Source organism: Macrobrachium rosenbergii, chromosome 24 (genome assembly GCF_040412425.1).
Source record: "Macrobrachium rosenbergii isolate ZJJX-2024 chromosome 24, ASM4041242v1, whole genome shotgun sequence".
Lineage (NCBI taxonomy): Eukaryota > Metazoa > Arthropoda > Malacostraca > Decapoda > Palaemonidae > Macrobrachium > Macrobrachium rosenbergii.
This window is the reverse complement of record NC_089764.1, coordinates 35,493,824-35,509,995: the sequence shown is the minus strand read 5'-3', so window position 1 is coordinate 35,509,995 and position 16,172 is coordinate 35,493,824.

The following is a 16,172-nucleotide window of genomic DNA, read 5'->3' as shown; positions in this document are numbered from 1 at the left end:
CATTATAGCGAGAAATGAACTTCTATCACCAGAAATAAATTCCTCTAACTCTTCATCAGCCGGCCGGAGGCTCGAACTCTGGCCTAGCGAGTGCTAGTCCACAGCTCTACCGACTCACCCAACGAAGAGCTAAGGGAAGTCCCTTACCACTTTGTGTTTAGGGAAAGGTTAAGGTTTATTAAAAATTTGAGACAATGAGAGGTTAGGGTAGGAGGGTTTACCTGCATTGAGGGTAAGGTAAGGGTAAAATTAAAAGAAGCGTCGGTGGATAGGAATAAGGATGGGGATTAGAAGATTGGATAGATAAGGGGGGAAGAAGGTTAGGAGTGAAGTATAAGGCTTAGGTAGATATGCAATGACCTCCGAGACAACGTGAACATTCTCTAGATGTTCATCAGTTGCCGTGGACATTTAGAGTAATGCCTAGTTGTTATTTTCAATATTTAATAAATAGGAAATGTAATATTAAGTACGCACCCAGCGCAAATAGAAGTGTCGGTAAGAATTTATAGAAACCGACTTATTTACCCTGTCTCGCCTTTTAAGTAAATTAAGGAAAAAAGAGCCGAATGAAAAATGGCTTTGCCTCCCGGTTTGCTCCGTTAATGTGCCTCGATATTATAGCACATTAGCCGCATTAGTAGAGCCCAGTGTATAAGAGAACGCCCTTTTTCTTTCTTTAATACGAAAGCATAATCACATAAGCTGAGCCAGTCTTAATGAAAGCAGCAATTGGGGGAGAAACTCTGTAAGATGTTAGTCGTTAGTTATGACTTGTGATTTTTCACTCGGCGTTGTATACATGTATATATATATACACAAAAACACACACACACACACACACACACGCGCTTATATATATAACGTATTTCTCTGCAAGTCTTCTGTAGTGGGGTTGCTGGAACCATACTGTGTTGCATAATTCATTGTATGGTTCAACAAGGGCACGGTAGATTATTTATAACAGATCATGATCATCGTCCCGACCTATGCCGGGAGTCAAACCTGAATCCTCTCGTTTGGTAAACGGTAATACTAATTATATATATATATATATTGTTACATTCTGAGGCCAGTTCGAAGAGTAAAATTGGATTTTTGATGTATTTTGCCTTAGGGGCCAACACCTTGCACTCAGAATGTAATAAAAAAATGTAAATACTAAGATGACTTACCTTGATATCACATCTAGTTAAACAGGAAAATGGGAAGTTGCCTTTCAAACCAGTCAAGTAACTTTAAATTGAATTTATTTACAAACTGAGCAATCAGAAAATTAATATGAAACGGCTGACTTGAGCATCAAACAGGGCACACACAATGTGCAATAAACGTGAGACTGTGCATAGCAAATAAATAAATCTGAAAGGGCTACAACCCTGAAGGAGTTTGACAGGCAAATATAAAACCACTCCTGTTGAGACTGGCTGATAATTCTATGTTTTAGCTCAACATGAATGCAAAGAGGGTTGGTGACTGTGTCAAGCTCCCCTGTACTGCTGATAGTCAGGAGACTCTTGCATGTAGCAAGATGGCAGTTAACTGTCTAAGGCTACTGGTTCATAAGGGCAGGGGCAGACCACTCGGAGAGCCAGATAACAGGATTCTGGAAAAGAATTCCAGGTTAGCATTCAGATCTAATGACTTTCTCTCACATGAAATTACTTATGAATGATGGAGGAAATTATCAGTTAGATTTAATTAGCACATGGTAACACTATGGTGGAAATGCTCTAATTATTTTCACAGAACTAATTTAATTTAAGCTTGGAACAAGTCATGAGGACAAATGTGCATGCTAGGCTGTGGGAAACAAAGGGGCTTTGTTTTAGGAGAATGAATAGTTGGAAATATTGAAAATGGAGAGAAATTCACGAGAAGGGAAAGAATCTGTCGTTACGTGCAACTTTGAGATGTACCTTATTGCATCTGTGCATGGAGCTCGCTTGCAAAGGATGAATTTCGGCCGCAGAAGTTCCAACACATGGCCAGTATAAAAGGGAGAGAGACCGCACCACCTTGATGCTTTGGCGGTCCGACACGGAGTCCCGAGCCAGGTCGCGATCCCCATCCCATTCGATTTCTAGTGCTGGGCAGACAATGGTCAATCTGGAAGAGGCAATCACAGCTAGCACAAAGGTCGACGGGAACTAGGTCTTATAGCTAAGTCTCCTGAGGGTCAGCATAACAGCCCAGTTACGGTCCTGACTGGTCTTTCTGTCCCTGACGGTTTTCTGCCCCCCAAAATCATACGATGTAGGGGTTAAGATGTCGGCATTGCCCACCTCCTAGTGGGGGTTTCCTCATGTCGCCATTAAACTTGATTTCCTAGCTAACGGGCTGAAGGGACGAATTTTCTAAATATGTGAAAATATATATATATAGATATACTGTATATATATATAATTTATGTATATTTGTGTACATATATATATATATATATATATATATATATATATATATATATATATATATATATATATATATATATATATATATATATATATATATATATATATATATATATAAGGTTTGGGAATTAATATCCAGAAATTGGCTACAAAAGTAAGAATACAATGAGTCTCGTGCACCTGTATTATTATATATACGGATATGAATCATGGTAAGACTTTGTTAATTAGAAAATAAAGCTTTATTAGACATTAGGGATCAGATGACAGGAGAAAGTTAGATAGGATACCGTAAGGGAAATTGCGTATGGTCCCTATGTTGATGAGATAAAGATGAGAGGGAGACTGAGATTGCGTAGACCTGCCCTTAGCACAATCCCTGAGTTCTAGAATGATACGTGATCTTACCAGACTTGCGTAAAATCATACTTTCGTATCTATTTAATTTGACAGTCTTATTCAGCCTCCCCGTTGCTTGTTACCCTTTGTGGTCTTTCATTTAGTTCCTCGTTGGACAAGTCGGTAGAGTTCTCGGCTAGCACTCTGCTAGGCCCGAGTTCGAGTCTCCGGCCGGCCAATGGAGAATTAGAGGAACTTATTTCTGGTGATAGAAATTCATTTCTCGGTATACTGTGGTTGGGATTCCGCAATAAGCTGTAGGTCCCTTTGCTAGGTAACCAATTGGTCCTTAGCCACGTAAAATAAGTGTAATCCTTCGGGCCAGCCCTCTCTAGGAGAGCTGTTAATCAGCTCCTCAGTGGGCTGGTTAAACAAAGGTATACTTAACTTTTTTTCAAAAACAGGAGAACTTGTACAGAATATCATTTCTTCTTTAACATTTAAAAGTGTCAACCTCATTAGTCCTTTTCTTCATGTATATAATGTTATTTCGTCCCTTTTTGCATACACTGTCCTTACTACTGCTGTTTAAAATGTATTTCAAGTCCCATCCCTCTAGATAGATAAGTATAGAATGTATAAAAAAGGCACAAAACAAAGCTAAATAACATTCCACGCAGCATCTCCCATTTACTTCAAATTCATTTGGCAAGACGCCATCAATATTAAAGTTCATTCTCTTCGTTCATGGGTAGTTTTGATTAGGTCTGCATATCTCACAAGAATGCCATGTGACGCGAGATATTGTTCTGGGGACTGCCAAATGCGTTTTCCTTTTTTAATCTCTTGCTAAAAAAATAAGCCATCAGAGTGGGAATGTAAAAATCCATGCACCGGTGGAAGATATTTCCTAGCACAGATATTTGATCGGTGTAACTCATAACTTTTCCAAAGCCAGCTTGTTGGTCTCATGTGTTTGCCACCACAGTTACTGCTTTCAGTCAGGTCACCTTTCTTGGCTGTGACTGTAATATATATATATATATATATATATATATATATATATATATATATATATATATATATATATATATATATAAATGTATAAGTAAAGTAGAGATAAATATGAGTTGTCACATACTTGCTGAGAGTTGCTGTCTAAATTGTTTTCTGTAACTGTTTTTTCCGTTCTGAAGCCGTTTGTCCCTATGAAAAATCGTTCCAGTACTTTTTCATGGCAAGATTTTTTCTTGATGAAAAAGTTGCTCGTCAGGCAGCATTGCCCGGGCAACGCAAAAATTCACTTTCCTATCACTCCTAAAATCTAATCATTTGTTACTTTGCTCACCTTCTAACAATATTCGTCAGAATCCAAGCAGCGTTTTGCGCAAGACAAATAAACAAATAGAACAAAAAACCCAAACTCCTTGTTGGAAGTAAACACTCAGAAGCATCAGTAGGTTACTATTGTAAGTTAAGTATACCTTAGTTTAACCAGACCACTGAGCTGATTAACAGCTCTCCTAGAGAGGGCTGGCCCGAAGGATTAGATTTATTTTACGTGGCTAAGAACCGATTGGTTGCCTAGTAACGGGACCTACAGCTTATTGTGGAATCCGAACCACATTATAACGAGAAATGAAATTTCTATCACCAGAAATACATTCCTCCAATTCTTCATTGGCCGGTCGGAGAATCGAACGCAGGCCCAGCAGAGTGCTAGCTGAGAACGATACTCACCCGTCCAACGAGGAACTCGTACTTTTGCAAGGCATACAGTCATGAAGTATAGTATTCGTACTTGAACTTTAATACATGAGAAGAAATGCATTTCTTACTACGTACTGATGATGTGTGCGAAATAATCTACTCTGTTTTTCAAAGTGTTTCCTCACCAACACTCTTCAAACGTTCAGACATCCTTCCTTCTCTTTGGAAGGACTCGGGTAATCCTAACAGCACGAAGGGAATTTTGAGGATTTTAATTCCTGGTGAAACGACAACTGAATTCAAATTATGTCCAAGTCTGAGAATGCTTCATTTTTAAAAATGCGTACTTGTAACACTGTTTCTTCGTTATTCCCTGAAGAGGAACCCGCCTTGAAATCTTTTAGGTCATTCAATCTTTCAAGATAATGATTAAGTTTATTTTATCTTACCGGCTGTCTCATCTGACAAACGCCATCGAAGCTGCTGTGGTCTAACAACTTCCTAACGTTCTTTAAGGTGATATAGAGGTGTTGGAGCCTCATTTGGGTATGGTCCGTTTCTAACTAAGGGAAAGAGATAAAATGACGAAGAGACGATTGGTGCAAAGCATATGTTAATTTTCTTGCTTATTTTGATCACGATAGCTTACTCGTTAGTGAGATGGCACTAATGTTGTCAGATAAGGGTGGGGGTGGGGAGGAATTATGGTAAAATAATACTTCGCAGGAAAAAGACTGAGCAAACTCGTTCGTTAAGTTTCATGGCGATTTGAGTCATTATTTTTCTTTTATTAAATGTTTTGTTTGAATATCAAACAGCGAAAAACTGAAACACGGAAATTACTGCCAACAGTTCATTCTTTTAAAATTGCTCTTCATGGAAATTCTGATAAAAAGGGTTTCTAAAAGAAGACGCTATAGGGTTTTGAAAGCACTGTACCCAGGACTCTTCATCGGAATAGTCAGTCGTTGCATGTTCAGTACAGTAGCCGTCCGTATATGCAGCCTACCCGAGGACCAAAAGTTCGAGCGAGCCATTAGGATTCCCAAACCTCATACCCTTCTCCTAATATGCGTCCTTCCATGTGCAACCTTAGCATGCTGAGTGAAAGAAAAAGGTGAAAGCGAGTAAGGCAAAATGGTGGGCAGCATGGCCTTTTTCGGAATGGGTTTCCTTTTCATGTATAGGAATTTCCATGCAGGAAGAATTGACGCTGCTCCAGGAGCTTGTATTCAGTAAGATTCTTCTTCTTTTAACGTGCTTTCTTTCCCATTTGTATGGGGTAAGGAAGATGCCTTCTTTTGAAGGACTTAGCTTTGGCTTAGGGGTGGACCGTAGTCTCGATCGGCTGCCCTGCCTGTCATCGCTTAGACCCCGGTAGCGTATGTACATGTATTGTACCAGTCACCAGCGCCCTTTCTCCCAGCAGCGAGAAGTTGTTGCGCGGTTAGGCCGACAGTCGAGACGTGTGAGGTGTCTGTTATGTTTTTAGGAGATGTTGGAGTGGCTTTGTTTGTGTGTGTATTATAGTCTGTAACACCCATTTGCTTTTTAAGCAAACCTATCTGTTGATCACATACATAATTCCGGGGTGTCTACCCGGATAGCAAAGTGTCCGCCTCTCTGACCGGTCGGCTGTGGATTTGAACCCACGCCACAGACCTCCATGAAGTCCAAAGCTGCTGCTCTAACTGACTTGGCCATCGAGGCTCTCTTGTATTCAATAACCCCATTCATAGTTCTTCATTGGCGGGGCGGGTAGAGCTCTCGGCTAGCACGCTGTTGGCCCAGCATTCGACTCTCCGACCGGCCAGTGAAGAATTAGAGGAATTTATTTCTGGTGATAGAAATTCATTTCTCGTCGTAATGTGGTTTGGATTCCACAATAGGCTGTAGAGCCTGTTGCTAGGTAACCAGTTGGTTCTTAGCCACGTAAAAATAAATCTAATCCTTCAGGCCAGCCCTCTCTAGGAGAGCTGTTAATCAGCGCAGTGGTCTGGTTAAACTAAGGTATACTTAACTCCTTTCATCTCGATCCTATATTGCTGTGTAAAACTTTCATCTTTTGCTGATATGGATTCATAATTACTGTTATCTTGACTATTTTGATATAGTTTTTGTAGGCATTTCGTCATTGAACACATTTCGTATTTTCACACTTTCAGCCTCAATCGCATCATGAATGTGATCATTCATCTTCACGGCGTCGCCTTTAGCTTGTTAAGTATATCTTAGTTTAACCAGACCACTGAGGAGCTGATTAACAGCTCTCCTAGAGAGGGCTGGCCCGAAGGATTAGTTTTATTTTACGTGGCTAAGAACCAGTTGGTTACCTAACAACGGGACCAACAGCTTATTGTGGAATCCGAACCACATTATACCGAGAAATGAATTCCTGTCACCAGAAATAAATTCCTCTAATTCTTCGTTGGCCGGCCGGAGACTCGAACGCTGGGCCAACAGCGTGCTAGCCGAGAACTATACCGACCTGTCCAACGAAGAATTGACGTTGAAATGTATAATTCGTGAAGCATGGTTGCTAACAAACTTCATTCACAGAATGGAAGTTATCCGTTCATTTGTCCTTTAATCAGTAGAAGTCTTCAATGTGTCCAAACCTTCAGAATTCCTTTCATCATTACCAAATCCCGCGTATTATGCCTCAGGATCCATCAATCACGCTCGTATTGGTAAATTCAGTATACAAAACTTTTTATCAAATCATATTTTTTTTATGAACGAGGCCAGGGCATACTCTGGTTATATTAAATACGTCGAATCGGTTTTTCAACCTAACCCACACCACTGTAACCACATTCATTGCATTTGTTGTAATATTAACAATCTAATTAATTTAATATGTTGAAGTGTTTTGAAGGCCCTCTCATTGCCTTGCATTTGTGAGAGTGAGAATTTTTTAATCAAACCTAATTACTAACACATGATAGGGTAGATGTATTCGAGTTCGAAGTTGATTTATTAGGAAGGAGCTCGTTTGCACTGATATTGTTATCGAATGCAATTTTGAGTTGTATGATATTTGTAAATCAAAATAAAGAGAGAGCAAGACATAGAGGAAATTGGGTGGGGAGAAAGAGAGAGAGAGAGAGAGAGAGAGAGAGAGAGAGAGAGAGAAAGAGAGAGAGAGAGAAAGAGAGAGAGAGAGAAAGAGAGAGAGAGAGAGAGAGAGAAGCAGGTAGGGAGAGAGAATGTTCGATTGTAGAAGTATTCACTTTTGTGTGGCATTTAAGCGCTACGTTTGCTAAGCCGTTGGCCAGTGCGGCCGATTTCATGCAGTATACGACTCTGAAACAGTTGCCAGTATTATATGACTCGGCATATATGCAGGCAGTAATGATTAATAGAGCAATTCACTTGGTTTTAAGTTGTAGAGAATAAATCTTAATTTCTATCCCATCAGTATATATACAATTTTGAGAGCATATTAAACTTGCAGCGATAGGTATGAGTGTTCCAATATTCTCCTGTCAATCTCTTGCTGTCAGGTAATCCGCCACGAGCAATAACCAGTAATATCGGTATGTTACACACATTTTTGAGGCGATAAACTTGAAATGGCAAACTTGTAACCTGTGTATTTGGGTATGTAGTCTGTATACGATGTGGATGTTTTATGCGAAATTAGACTGGTATATAGGTGTAGGGGAGGGCAAGTTCCTCGTTGGACGAATCGGTAGAGTTCTCGGCTAGCACTCTGCTAGAACCGAGTTCGAGTCTCCCCGGCGGCCAGTGAAGAATTAGAGGAATTTATTTCTGGTGAGAGAAATTCATTTCTCGGTATAATGTGGTTCGGATTCCACAATAAGCCGTAGGTCCCGTAGCTAGGTAACCAATTGGTTCTTAGCCACGTAAAGTAAGTCTAATCCTTCGGGCCAGCCGTCTCTAGGAGAGCTGTTAATCAGCTCAGTGGTCTGGTTAAACAAAATAAGTCTAATCCTTCGGGCCAGCCCTCTCCAGGAGAGCTGTTAACCAGCTCAGTGGTCTGGTTAAACTAAGGTATACTTAACTTTAGGGCAGGGCAGTGAAGCTTTCAGGCTTCAGGCTTGTTGCTTCGGGTCTATTTGTTGAGGGGTATTCTTAAGGGTATAGACTCCATAGGGAGTCTTCCCAATTGCCCTTACATAGCTCTGACCTAAGGGGAAAGGAAACTAAAGAGAATTAAATGGAACGGGAACGAGAATAGGGTCTCTTGAAGGAAAAAGAGAAGTACGCTCTTTCAGGGGGTCCAGAAAAATTTCCGGGGGGGCCACCAATTTTCATATACATACATGTATATATATATATGTATGTATATATATGTGTGTGTATGTATGTATATATATATATATATATATATATATATATATATATATATTTCTATAATAGATTCTATATTTTTCCATTTATGTATTTCCCATTTATGTTATTATTTTCTAAATATTCAATATTATTATATTGTCGTCATTTTTTATGGGGGGCGCACTTGCCCAGGTGGCCCCACCCCCACCCCCCCGCTTGGATCCGCTGGTGCATGGTCAGATTACACAGCATGCACATTAGTTTTTCATCTAGGTATTTCAACGCATGTAAGCCTTGGCATAATCTTCTATCGGGGCACGTCCGATTGCCCATCAAGCACGACTGGGAGAAAAATAATCCATTTTACCCCACATATAAGCAGTTTGGGGTCTGTTGTTTATACCTCGCGTTGGTACCTGGAACTTCCGTCCAGACTTGGTTGCCCAGTTGTTCATGGTCATAAAATCCCACTGTGAATCCCATTATTTAAGTAACCAGCTGAGGCAGGACTACGGTCATCACTGGGCAGAGGGGCTTACATAGGCCTGTTCCCTGAAGAATCCGTCGTGCCTCTTTTGACCTAAGGAGTGGAATGAAGTGTGTGCTTGGTAGTTAGTTTACTGTGCTGAGACAGAGATGTGATGGAGAACTATCTTCCCAAAGGACATGCTAAGAACTGGAAGGCTGACCCTTTGTGGAACAGGAAAGGGGGCGAATGGATAATACATTTATATGTATGTATATATATGCACAGAATAAATGTATATTTTACACACACACACACACATATATATCTATGTACTTTTTCCATACATGACTCCATCCATCCAACTTTCTGGGGGGCTTTTCCTATCCTCTAACACGTCTGAGGTATAAACCTCGTCCTTCCTCCCACCTTCGTTTCATTGCTCTGTTTTCTTGGTTGTCATATTTATTTTTCCCACAGTTACTCTCAACCCTCTTGTCTTGCGACCACTTGAAAACTTTCACTGTTTTTTGCAGTCACCTTTCATTTTCCCCAATCAAGGCTGTGCCGATTTGCAAACATCAGATATGGCATACGCTATTCGCGACTCTTTTCGTATCCCACAAGTGATGAGAGTTTTATCTACTTTGTTACGTTGGCAAATGATGGCAAATATATATATATATATATATATATATATATATATATATATATATATATATATATATATATATATATATATATATATATGTTTGTGTGTGTGCCACAATTTCAATATGGCCAACGACATGTGGTACTTATCCTCAACACCAAAATCAAAATATACTCATTCTTGTAGTAACAAAAAAAAAAAAAAAAAAAGGCTCAGCTGCACTTATTAACATCGATAGGATGAGGAGGAACTATCAGAAAGCCATAAGCATTTTACGACGCACATTTGAATCGGCTGTAAAAGTTTCCTATCTTACGCCACGAGAATGTTACCAGATGCCATAAAATGTTAGAGTGACAATGAATATGAATTGGCGACTTACGAGTTGTTTTTGTCCTTCGGTATTTTAAGGACGCCTCGTATGCAACCACTGCAATTTGTGCTGGCAACAGATTCCCTTTAGTTTCGTTATCTGTACTGCGTACTTTTCTTACAGTGTTTCTTTTTATTATCAAGCAAACAAAGTGGGAAACACGAAGTCACTGAGAAAGAGGCTTGAGGAATCATGGAAGTGGAATCCGTTTGAATTCCGCGAGGCAATCAAACCCCAAGAGGACATGAATTTCTGGATGTTTGAGACATTTATCTTCGGCCTCATTAGGTCGTACTAGAAAAGATTTATGACCTCGGCACAACGCCCCGACTTGCTTTGCTTATCCGCAGAGGACGTTTCCATTAAACGAGAACCGACAGCTGTACCCGTCAGTTCGTCGTGGTAATATCTGGACTTATTACGAATAAAATCTGTCCAGCTCGAACACTTGAGTTTTTGACATTCTTTTCACAGCGCAGTTCTTTTAAACTCGACCCGACGGAATTTTTGTCGCGTATTAGAGAGTTTCATTCGACACGAAGCCTGGCGGGATTTTGTTTTGAAGTCAACCGCCCAATTAGACACGAAAGGTGAGGGCGAACGTTTCGTGCAACAGGGAATATCGGAGATTTCGTATTCGCCAATAGATGGCGCCGTCGCCGCCGTGTCGTCGTCTCAAGTTTTGAATAAAAAATCGGATGGTCTTCGTGCCGCCGTGGGTATAGGGATTGGGTAGTGGGGTGGGGGGCTGGGGTGGGGTAGTAAGGAGACAGGGGAAGAGAGAGAGAGAGAGAGAGAGAGAGAGAGGGGGTTTCTCATCCCACCACCTCTTCTTCTTCTTCTTCCATCTAGTAAAATTCCAGGAGCAATTAGGTAGGTCTGTGTGTAGATTGCTTCTCGTCGTAAGTCTCTCTGTCCGCCTCGCCACCCCCCCCCCGGGGCCAGTTCCTTTCTGTCCCCCGCCCTCCGTGTTGCTCCCGTGGTGAAGGTATCAGGGTTTGATAAGACACCCGACAGGGTTCTTTCTTTGGAGTTAAAATTGGAAAGAGAAAGAGACGAAAAACCATGTCATATATTGTTTGCATAGACAACCATATATTATATCCATGAACAGAAACTCATTTAACGTATGCGTGTGGGTGCACGCACACACACACACAAACACATTCACATATATGTGTGCTTGTGTGCTGGCATGTGAATAACTCGTATGTTTAAAACTTAGAGTGAAGATTAAGAAACCAGCGGATTCCTGTTCCTGAAGGGATTCATCACCAAAATGTACATTTGAGGCTATCAGTCGAGAAACATGCCAAGCGCCATCCTGGGTCAAAGTATTTTTTAATTTAATTTATTATATTTTAAAATGGCGCTTGGCATGTTTCTCGACTGAAAAGCTCATTTTAGAAGAGTGATGATAAGTATCTTTCATAATTTTTCAGTAGGTCTCAATTCAGCCATGTGGAAGACTGACCTCAAGGGTGCAGTGTTTTATAAGTAAATTGTAAACTATGTCTGGCCATTTCCCAGGTAGACAGGTTCGTTGTGCGTAATTGTCCTAGGAATAAATGTCATCACATTTGTTCTGGCTGATAAGATTCATCTTTTGCATATTCTCAGAGTATGTTGATAGTACCGAATCTACGTTCTCAGTTTTTTTGCAAGCAGGTCAACTATTGCCTTATTAAAACCTCAAATCTTTTCAGAGCTGGTAGACACTGTCTTCAGGCTCAGACTTATGCTGACTAGATTTTGCTAAAAAAGTAGAGTGAGATTAGGCCAATCATTGCTCCATTAAAACCCGAAGCCTTTTCAGCCCTGGTAGACACTGTCTTCAATCTCAGATCTTTAACGAGTGAATTTTGCTAAAAAATACTCTAGTCAGATAAGATTTCTCTAGCGCATACTCTTAGTACTTAGCGTATGTTAGTGGTACTTGAACCAACTGTTCTTTTTTGCAAATATGTCAGGCATTGCCCCATTAAAACCTCATATCTTTTGAAAGTGGTAGACACCGTTTTTAGCCGCAGTCTTGTACTGACTGCATTTCTTCTGGAAAAAATCTAGTGATACATTTCTGAAAGATTCAGAAAACCAAGAATGCTTTTTGCCTGGGTTCTCTAGGTTAGAGTAGAGATGTCTTACTTCAATTATCTGTGATTGGAGGTTGGAACAGGTATTTTTGTACTGTGAAAAAAAATTATTCGTAGCCATTGCAGCTATTGGACTCTAAACAATATTCAGTGCAGAGATAATGAATACTCCCATCTGAAAACTAGTGTCACATATCCCAATTGCTTTGCATTGGCATTTTTTCCAAGCTATGGAAATGTAGTTCTCAGTCTTATAAACATACTAATTACATTCTTGCATTTCTGTTGAGCACATCAGTTAATTATACCTTTTGTATCTTTGCAAGAACTGGAATTCTGAAGAAATGTCATAAAATCTTGTACCATAGAAATTTCAGATTTAACATCACATGATCGAAAATAGCTTGATGTCCACACCATGTTCAGTATTATAGATGAACTGAAGGGGTGTTAATTTATTGGATTCTTCAACAATACACAAAGGTAGTTGTTAAACTGGTATGTATAATGTCAGTTGCCTCAGTTGTGCTGCAGCTAGCATCGTCTTGCTTGGACTGAATGAGTTTTTCTTTTGTGTCATTTTGACAAGGACGGCATTTCCCCCTAATTTTTGTACTTGGTGTTGTGTTTGTGACTGTTTTTGCTGACTAAGGCTTGAGGCGTATGGCTAATTCTTTTACCACCCTTTAGCATGAGTGGTGATAATTGGAGAGAGCTAACTTGATGCTGTCGTCCAAACTACCTAGATTGTTCACTGAATGCAGCACAAATTCCATGTCATATGTACACCATCCAGATAACTGAAAATCTCACTGTCTTTCTCTCAGCCCTTCCTCTCCGGCACAGTCTGTCAAAAGGGTATTAATGATATTAGCTTCCACTAACCTGACTGCGATCCCCTTTCTGAGTTTAAAAGCAGTGGAATGCACAGGCGCACCCTACTGGTGCAGGTATTCACTGGTCTTTCGATTCATTCCAAAGCAGAACCAAGAATTTTAGTTTCATCATTGTGAATTAGTCCTGATGTCATTATTTTTGGTTTTAAAATGCAGCTCTGTATGCACAGATAACATGTGTGTTACCTTTACTTAGTGACACCTGTGTACCAGCAAGGTTGCCTGGGTGTTGCTCCCCTGTGCTTTTGTGTTTTCTTGACAAGAGGGCAAACTGTATCCTATTGCAAAGCTAGGCTAAAGGACAGAGTGAGATTGCCTTGTGTTGCAGCTAAATTCAGATTACCTTTTGGCGAGGTGTACAACTTGTAAGTTTCCTGCGCTAGGCTCAGCTGCAGTGCCTTATGGGAAATTATTTTGTTAAAGGGCAAGGGACCTGCCATTTAAAACCTTGTAAGATTCCTATTCTAGGGTTCAGCCGCAATGCCTTATGGAAAATGATTTTGTTAAAGGGCAAGGGACCTGCCATTTAAAACCTTGTAAGTTTCCTATGCTAGGGTTCAGCTGCAATGCCTTATGGGAAATTATTTTGTTAAAGGGTAAGGGACCTGCCATTTAAAACCTTGTAAGTTTCCTATGCTAGGGTTCAGCTGCAATGCCTTATGGGAAATTATTTTGTTAAAGGGCAAGGGACCTGCCATTTAAAACCTTGTAAGATTCCTATTCTAGGTTCAGCCGCAATGCCTTATGGAAAATGATTTTGTTAAAGGGCAGGGACCTGCCATTTAAAACCTTGTAAGTTTCTATGCTAGGTTCAGCTGCAATGCCTTATGGGAAATTATTTTGTTAAAGGGTAAGGGACCTGCCATTTAAAACCTTGTAAGTTTCCTATGCTAGGTTCAGCTGCAATGCCTTATGGGAAATTATTTTGTTAAAGGGTAAGGGACCTGCCATTTAAAACCTTGTAAATTTCCTATGCTAGGGTTCAGCTGCAATGCCTTATGGGAAATTATTTTGTTAAAGGGTAAGGGACCTGCCATTTAAAACCTTGTAAGTTTCCTATGCTAGGGTTCAGCTGCAATGCCTTATGGGAAATTATTTTGTTAAAGGGTAAAGGACCTGCCATTTAAAACCTTGTAAGTTTCCTATGCTAGGGTTCAGCTGCAATGCCTTATGGGAAATTATTTTGTTAAAGGGTAAGGGACCTGCCATTTAAAACCTTGTAAGTTTCCTATGCTAGGGTTCAGCTGCAGTGCCTTATGGGAAATTATTTTGTTAAAGGGTAAGGGACCTGCCATTTAAAACCTTGTAAGTTTCCTATGCTAGGGTTCAGCTGCAATGCCTTATGGGAAATTATTTTGTTAAAGGGTAAAGGACCTGCCATTTAAAACCTTGTAAGTTTCCTATGCTAGGGTTCAGCTGCAATGCCTTATGGGAAATTATTTTGTTAAAGGGTAAGGGACCTGCCATTTAAAACCTTGTAAGTTTCCTATGCTAGGGTCAGCTGCAATGCCTTATGGGAAATTATTTTGTTAAAGGGTAAAGGATCTGCCATTTAAAACCTTGTAAGTTTCTATGCTAGGGTTCAGCTGCAATACCTATGGGAAATTATTTTGTTAAAGGGTAAGGGACCTGCCATTTAATACCTTGTAAGTTTCCTATGCTAGGTTCAGCTGCAGTGCCTTATGGGAAATTATTTTGTTAAAGGGTAAGGGACCTGCCATTTAAAACCTTGTAAGTTTCTATGCTAGGGTTCAGCTGCAATGCCTTATGGGAAATTATTTTGTTAAAGGGTAAGGGACCTGCCATTTAAAACCTTGTAAGTTTCCTATGCTAGGGTTCAGCTGCAATGCCTTATGGGAAATTATTTTGTTAAAGGATAAGGGACCTGCCATTTAAAAACTAAAAAAATAAATTAATTGGACTCACGGTCTAGCCGTCTTGGTTCATTTGGTTGCCGAGGGAGGTGGCTCCATCCAATGCTGGTCTGGATAATTCATAGCAAGTGTAGGCCTCCTTAGATCTGCCAACGTTCACAATGTGATGGTCCTTGATGTACTACCATTTAATCCTGCCGAGGAAATTACACCACACCTCACCATTGCTCAATGGAGCCAGTCATTTTAGTTCAGGAGCTGTAGCTAAGAATTGGGAGAGAATGTGGGAATCAGTGCAGGTATAGGGCCATCCACAAGATGTTTTATTACTTGAACACAAGTACTGCCTCTGCTCCTACTCCTAAACCTCATATACTCTCACACTAAAGCCCTTTCCACACTAGCGGGCACTGCCCGACGGGCAAACACTGTTCCCATAACCTGTACCACTATACTGACCGACCGAGTATGGAGCCAGAACGATGCGATTGTCTGGTAACACTGCTTCAGAAGCGAGAGAAAATATAAACAGCTGGAAGTGCCCATTGGGCATGCCCGCTAGTGTGGACAGGCCATTAGACTGCAGTTTCATAGTCTGCCTCTTCCTGAATTGAATATTGTTACTGTATTATCATTCGAGAAATATTCCATGTTCTTTTCCCTGACGGAACTGGTCTCTGGATTGCTTTTAAGAAATAAAATGATACAAGACTTGATTTTTCCAACAGCTTTTCGTGGTGGAATTTTCCGTGACCGGGAAATTTCCCTTTTGCAGTAATCCATTGTGATCATTAGAGGTATCTTTCGAATAGTTCTGCCTCTGCCAAACATTTCTTTACCTTTGCTCAACTGCAGAAGATAAGTGACGGAATGGCTGTAATGTTGATTTTCTTTCATACTACTTTTTTACACAAAAAGGCTATTTTTTAAGATAAAACATATACGTGGGAATATTTATCTCCATCTGCTGGTGAACGTGTACGTATTTGTAGAGCAGAATATAGAGACTCTTGATTTCCCCCATTGTCATGCATTCCTTTTCATATCAACGTTTAGGGA